General features: G+C 45.5%; 1 pseudogene; it reads left to right on the forward strand.

Moving 5' to 3' along the window:
* Window positions 1-215: 215 nt before the first annotated feature.
* On the forward strand, window positions 216-4,994 carry LOC114891211 (annotated as a pseudogene).
* Window positions 4,995-5,262: the final 268 nt, after the last annotated feature.

Here is a 5,262-nt window from a genome sequence, read left to right on the forward strand (position 1 = left end):
GGGCATTAAAAAAAAAGTCCTGGGAGTAACAACCTTGTGCGCACCTCCGGGCTCAGCGTGGCACAGATTCATTGCCTCTGAACATCCATCTGTCCATTTGGTCATCCAGCGGGAAAGGGCTCCAGCCACCCTAGGGCAGCCGCCACCCAGGGGGCCGCGACCAGGAGAGCTGAAAGCGCTGCTGACTCTCGCGGGCCCGGGCAAGGGACACCACCATGCAGATGTGCGCCGGGGCCTGTGGATTGCGTCTGGGTTGCGGAGTCCGAGGCTACCACCGCCTGGGTGGGCTCCGCGGGGCCGCTACAGCAGTAGCGGCGGGGATAGCGGGGCGGCTGTGCTCGCGTCTCCTGCAGCGCCTCTTGCCCAGACGCGACGACTTTGCTCGGAGGCATATCAACCTCGGGGACAAAGACCAGAGGAGATGTTATTGGCCCTGGGGCCAGCGAGAGTAGATGAACTGAGCAAAAAGAACATCCCTGCCAGCATCCGCTTGAAAAGACCCTTGAAAATGGATGACCCTGTCTGTGAAAATGATATCCTTATAACTCTGCATGCCATTTCCAGCAAGAACCAGATCTGGAGATTGTATATTAGCATGGGCTATTATAACTGCTCAGTGCTACAGACAGTTTTGTCTAACTTAACTGGAGAACTCAAGGTGGATCACCCAGTATACTCAGTACCAGCCAGAGGTGTCTCAGAGGAGAGAGGACAGTTTACTCAACTACCAGACCATGGTGTGTGACATCACAGGTATGGGCATGGTTAATGCATCCTGCTGGATGAGGCCACCACGGGTGCAGAGGCAATGCAGCTCTGCCACAGACACAACAAGAGGAGGAAGTTTTTTGTTGACCCCCGTTGCCATCCACAGACAATAGCTGTCATCCAGACTCAAGCAAGTATGCTGGAGTCCTCACTGAACTGAAGTTACCACGTGAAATGGACTTCAGCGGAAAAGATTTCAGTGGAGTGCTGTTCTAGTACCTGGACACTGAGGGGAAAGTGGAAGGCTTCACAGAACTTGTGGAGTGCCCATCAGGCCGGGAGCTGGCCTGCTGCACTGCTGATCTTTTAGCTCTGTGGAGCCTGAGGCTTCCTGGAGAACTGGGGGCAGAATTGCCCTGGGCAGCTCACAGAGATTAGAGTGCTACTAGGCTATAGCAGACCACATGCCTTTTCAGCTGTCAGAGAAAACTTGGTGAGGATGATACCTGGAAGAATGGTGGGAGTAACAAGAGATGCCAGTGGAAAAGAAGTGTATCCTCTTGCTCTTCAAACCAGGGAGGAGCACATCCAGAAAGACAAGGCTATCAGCAACATCTGTACAGCTCAGGCTCTCTTGGCGAATATGGCTACAATGTGCGCAATCTACCATGGGTCCTATGGGCTGGAACGTATTGCTAGGAGGGTACATAATGCCACTTGATTTTGTCTGAACGTCTCAAGTGAGCAGGGCACCAACTCCAGCATGACTTGTTCTTTGACATTTTGAAGATTCAGTGTGGCTGCTCAGTGAGTGAGGTTTTGGGCAGGGCCGCTCAGTGGCAAATAAATATTCAGCTCATTGAGGATGGCACACTTGGTATTTCTCTTAATGAAACAGTCAGTGAAAAAGATCTGCACGACTTGTGGATCTTTGGCTGTGAGTCGTCTGCAGAGCTGGTTGCTGAAAGCATGGGTGAGAAGCAGAGAGTTATCCTAGGGTCTGCCTTCAAGAGAATTAGCCCATTCCTCACACATCAAGTGTTTAACAGTTATCACTCAGAAACAAACATTGTCTGATATGTGAAGACATTGGAAAACAAAGACCTTTCCCTTGTTCACAGCATGATTCCCCTGGGGTCCTGTACCATGAAGCTCAACAATTCATCAGAACTCGTGCCTATCACATGGAGAGAATTTGCAAACATCCACCCCTTTGTGCCTCTGGATCAAGATCCAAGGGACCAGCAGCTTTTCTGAGAACTTGAGAAGGATTTGTGTGAACTCATGGCCTGTGACTGAATCTCTTTCCAGCCTAACAGCAGAGCCCAGGGGGAATATGCTGGGCTGGTCACTATCTGAGCCTACTTGATGGGAAAGGAGAGAGACACATTCCAAAATCCGCACATGGGACCAATTCTTTAAGTGCCCACATGGCAGGCATGAAGATTCAGCCTGTGGAGGTAAATAAATACGGAAATATCGATGCAGCTCATTTCAAGGCTATGGTGGATAAACACAAGGAGTACCTGGCAGCAATCACGATTACATACCCATCCACCAGTGGAGTGTTTGTAGAGACTGTCAGAGACGTGTGTGAACTGATCCACCACCACGGAGGACAGATCTACCTGGACAGGGCAAATATGACCATTTATGTGGAATCTGTTGTCCTGGAGACTTTGGGTCTGATGTCTCACACGTAAATCTTCCCAAGACTTTCTGCATTCCCCCTGGAGGAGGCAGCCCTGGCATAGGGCCCATCGGAGTGAAGAAGCATTTTCTCCCTTTTCTGCCTAATCATCCCATCGTTGCAGCAAAGCCAAGTGAAGATGCCCAGCCTTTGGGTACTGTCAGCATAGCCCCGTGGGGCTCCAGTTCCATCTTGCCCATTTCATGGGCTTATATTAAGATGACGGGAGGCAAGGGCCTTAAACAGGCCACAGAAATTGCTATAATAAATGCCAACTACATAGCCAAGCGATTAGAAAAACACTACAGAGTCCTTTTCCAGTGTGCAAGAGGTTACATGGCTCATGAATTTGTTTTGGATATAAGACCCTTCAAAAAGTCTGCAAATATGGAGGCCATGGATGTGGCCAAGAGGCTTTAGGATTATGGATCTCATGCACCTACCATGTCCTGGCGAGTGGAAGGCACTCTCATGATTGAGGCCACTGAGTCAGAAGACAAGGCAGAGTTGGATAGATTCTGTGACGCCAGGATCAGCATTCGGCAGGAAATCTCTGACATTGAGGAAGGCCGCATCAACCCCAGGGTCAATCCACTGAGGAGGTCTCCACACTCCTTGTCCTGTTTCATGTTCTCCCACTGGGATCGACCATATTCCAGAGAGGTGGCAGCATTCCCACCCACCTTGATGAAACCAGAGAACAAATTCTGGCCAATCATCACGTGGATTGATGACGTCTGTGGAAATCAGCACATGGTTTGTACCTGTCCACCCATGGTTGTTTATGAGTTCCCATTTTCTTTAATAAACAACAGCAATTTATTTCTCACAGTTCTGAAGCCTGGAAGTCCAAAATCAGGGTGCTGACATGGTGATGTGAGAGCCTTCTTCCAGGTTCCAGACTTCTAATTGTACCCTCACATGGCCAAGAGGGGAGGGATCTCTCTGTAGCCTCTTTTGTAAGAGCACTAATCCCATTTATGAGGGTTTCACCCTCGTGACCTAGTCACCTCCCAAGGGCCCCACCTCCTAATACAATCATCTTAGGGGTTAGGATTTCAACTTATGGATTTTGGGGGGCACAAACATTCAGACCATAGCAGTGACCAAATGAAATAAAGCTAGAAAGGATTTAAAGTGATTACCTCTAGGGAGTTCAGTGAAAACCATGTATGTTTTTCTAGTGGGATAGGAGAGAGGATACGTGTACTTTTCTTTTGTAGTTCATTTCATCTTGTAGTTTGATTTTTTTTAACCATGTAAATGTTGTTCTACTTTGATAGTTTAAATTAAGTAGTTGGGAAAAAAGCACTTTAGTGTAACTGCCTCCTCCCATTACAAACCCTGAGATCCACAATTCCTAACTGCAAACCTTTTTTTCCCTCCTTAAAGGAAGATTTAAGTTCTTCAGTAAGAGGCTAAGAACTAACACCTTAATAAGTGAGTTACAAGGTATTAGGTGAAACCAAATGAAATTTTGACCAATGAAGATAGCAGTTTCATATCATTCAAATTAATATATGCTTTTTTCACTGAAAAAGTGCAAGTGAAGCCAGAACTATAATTATAGCCTGTTATGCACCATACATTTAGTTTTTTATATTGATTTTCTACTTAATTTAATTAAAAAATTTTTTTAAACCCCACAGAGCTCTGTCATAAACACAAAACTATTTTCAATTATAGAAAGGGCTAAGCCATCGGTCTCCAGAGAATTCTGGTTTACTTATTTTTAAAATTAATTTTTATTGGAGTATGGTTGCTTTGTTTACTTTTGTTTGATATGTCTCTTACAAAGCAACCTGCTAATTTAACTCAAAGTTGAAACTAAGAAGGTGTCACATGAAGCCATCTATTAAATATTCAGGCCCCTTGTACATGTAATATGCTGAAATAATACACCCTGCAATTTTTCTATTTATTTCTTTCATGAAGAACGCTAACTGGAGAGGGGCCAGGAAGAATTTCCTTGTACAAGGGCAAAGTAGACTTAAGAACAATGTCTTATACTTAATCATTGTTTTTCAGCAAACCTTGAAAGTATCTGAATCTCAAAAGTTAGCCCTAGGCTTTTTTTTTTTTTCTTAAATAAAACTCAATGCTCCTCTCAAATTTGAGGTATTTGATTCCTAATTGAGAATCCTTGAGAATTTTCATCCTATACCTGACAATTTATTCCGATTGTTACTTTGAAGGACTAAAAGCTGTAGAGGATGTGTAGTTTCAAATTATAGTTCTTGATATTATAGTAGGATAAGCATGTTGCTCATAGACACCTAGATCTCTAGGGAAGGGACTCTCAAGATCAGCTGATCTGTTCACAAATGAGGAAACTGAGGCCTAAAGAGACTGAGAAATTTAGTCTACACAGAAAGTTAATGACATACATAAAGTGACCAGAGAGTGTTCAGCTCCTGCTGAGACCTTTCTGTTACACTGTGCTGTTTCCTTAACTAAGAAATTCATCATCAAAAATATCCAGGGTTTTTTTTTTTTTTAAAGAAACTAGTTAAAAGTGGACTTTTGTAAACCTAGAAAATCATGATTCTCCAGATATGGGTTCCCATTTTCTGAACAGAAGAGGGCCTCTTCTTAATCTTCTCTCCTTAGGTTCAAGTGACTGATTTGATGTGCTTTGGAGTGTCATTTTCCACCACAGACTCAAGTCGGGTTTTTTTTTGGTTTTGTTTTTGCGGTACGCGGACCTCTCACTGTTGTGGCCTCTCCCGTTGTGGAGCACAGGCTCCGGACGCGCAGGCTCAGCGGCCACGGCTCGCGGGCCCAGCTGCTCCGCGGCATGTGGGATCTTCCCAAACCGGGGCACGAACCCGTGTCCCCTGCATTGGCAGGCGGACTCTCAACCA

Source organism: Monodon monoceros, unplaced genomic scaffold, assembly GCF_005190385.1.
Source record: "Monodon monoceros isolate NGI ecotype Baffin Bay Population unplaced genomic scaffold, NGI_Narwhal_1 Super_Scaffold_11, whole genome shotgun sequence".
NCBI classification, from domain to species: Eukaryota; Metazoa; Chordata; class Mammalia; order Artiodactyla; family Monodontidae; genus Monodon; species Monodon monoceros.